The sequence below is a fragment of the Solanum tuberosum genome, unplaced genomic scaffold (assembly GCF_000226075.1).
Source record: "Solanum tuberosum cultivar DM 1-3 516 R44 unplaced genomic scaffold, SolTub_3.0 scf00386, whole genome shotgun sequence".
In the NCBI taxonomy this organism is placed as follows: Eukaryota; Viridiplantae; Streptophyta; class Magnoliopsida; order Solanales; family Solanaceae; genus Solanum; species Solanum tuberosum.
In genome coordinates this window covers 35349-37929 of record NW_006239320.1, presented here as the reverse complement: position 1 = coordinate 37929, position 2581 = coordinate 35349, and positions in this window count along the sequence as shown.

Genomic DNA, 2581 nt, shown 5'->3' with positions numbered 1-2581 from the left:
TACATATATATATATATATATATATATATATATATATGCCGACTGCATCGACGTTAATTAGATTACTAGCTAGGATAAGACAAGGTTAATTGAGAGAAAAAATCAAACTAATATTCAAATTGACCCACTTATTATAAAACAGCAGCCAGTGCTTGTCTAAACTAAAATCATCACCACATGATCAATATTTAGAATTATTGTAATTTGATATGTTAAACTATATTATGTTTATTATAGTTAAACTCTTTTAAATGCGAAATCATAGAGTTATTCAAGTCTTTTAAACAACTAACTTTTTTTCTTGGCTAATGAAATGCGCGCAACTTAAATTAAAGCAGAAAATTAAAGTAATTCAATACATAAAAGGACAAATAGTAATGACTTAATGAGCCTGTTTGAAATAGTTGATGAGTAATAAGTGTTGAAATTAATTTTATAATTAGCAATTTCTTGTTTGGATAAAAGTGTTTAAAGTGTTACTCCAAGATTATCGTTTTAATACTCCCTCCATTTCATATTAATTGAATTGTTGAGACATTTTTCATTTTTCAAATTAACTTAATTGTTCAATCTTCAAGACTACTTTTAGAATATTCTTTCAATTTTATCCTTCATTAGTTAGTATTGAAATTATTTATTATAATTAATGTTTAGTTATTTTAATCATAAACTTGACAATAATTAATAAGGGTAAAATTGGAAATTATGCCTAATTTATGTGTTAATTTTCTTTTCTTAAAGGGTGTGAAACACCTCAACAATTCAATTAATTTGAAATGGAGAGAATAATAAATAATAGTTGATGTATTTTATAAAAAAAATATTGATAAGTTATTCTTTTGTTAAAATGATTAAAATATCTTTAATATTTAATTCTTTTACAAAAACTATAAATTTAAAAAAATATTTTTGCAAAGAAAAAGAGGAATAATGGATATACAAAAATATTGAGGACAAAAGTAGAAATAGTGCCAAAAATTTGATTAACCCATAAAGTTTAAAAGCCAAGAAGTTATAAATAAAATTACCAACTTATGATTTTTGACTAATATTAATTTATAAAATCGTACTTGTAATGACTTTAACGTTTACGAAACACGTTTCGCAAACAATTTATAAGTTTAACCACACTTAATATTAGTCTAGTTTAATTGGATCCCCTAAATCGATATGCAATGAGAAATCACGATAGCCTGACAGTGCATGCAGCAGTCAAATTTTGATGCAAACTATATTGTATTTAAAAATTTACTAACTTTTTTCTGTTTCATTTCTATTCTTTATTCTTTCATATTTAATGGATTAGACTTGCAAACAGTAGAGGAGAATATGGTGCCATCACTTATTTAATTACCAGCCTCCAATTTTTAAATATTATGTACTTTGACAAGACTTGCAATATTTTTTAGAGAATAAAAGTTGTAATAAAGATCTTGGTGAAAGCCAGTTGTCAGCTTCTACTTAATAAATCTTCAAAACCAAACACATAATATTGATTTAATACTAGTGCCATAGACAAAAAAACCTCAGACCGTACATGGGAAAAGAGAATAAGCCCAACGTGTTACATAAGAGAAATATTATTGTATAATTATTTGATTTTCCTTTTTACTACCAAAATATATAGTTTATGCAGCGTTTGCTTCATGAAAATATCTTTAATAGCTTGAATTTTTTATCCCCAAATAAATGACAATAAAGAGAACAACTTGAATTTGCGATAGTTAAGTGGCTTAATACGATATTGATATAATGTGGTTGTATTTTCACTTTCTTATAGTGTTAATATATGAAATATGAATAATAATAAAAGCGATGGGTTCAAAAAGATATCTACAATATCTTTGGTTTGTCTTTTTCTATTTAAACTACCATGTGTAAGTTTTTTTTATCTGAACATTTATTAAATGTTTATCAAACATATCTCAACTTTTAGTTGTTCACTTTTCCTATGTAAACAACGATGATATTTCAGGTAGAAAAAGTGAAATAGATAGTTAAGGTGTATTATAAATATTTGATAATAATTCAAATAGATAAACTCACGCACCTAATTATTTAAATATACGTAACTCAAAATCAAAATATATACTTTAACCGTGTTTTTAACCCTTTATAAGCTCTAATAGGAATAATGTCTATAGATGTATGATATATATCTTCTGTCGAAAAAGGCTGGAGTTGATATTGAGCATAGAACTAGTCAATTATCTCAGGGGATTTTTATTTTTTTAAAATAGCGAATTGGAAACCCTACCCAAATTTAACAGTTTAAACTATTCTTGATATTTCGTCTTCTGCATGGGAGTTAGGTAGTTTCCCATTGATTATCTATATAAGGTAACTTCTAATTTGAGTCAGGAGACAAAAGGGGAAAAAAAAAATTGTCAAAAATTTTAAAATGGCACATTAATTTTTTCTTAACCAAAAGGATAAAATTGCTCTTGAGAGGGCGATAGGAGAAAATTAGCTCCGTCTACTCCGTTAAAATAAACAAAAATCGCTGCCCCAGCAGCGATTTTGTCGAATTTTTTTTTCTGTTTTTCTCTTAAAATCGCTGCCTTAGAAACGAATTTATCAA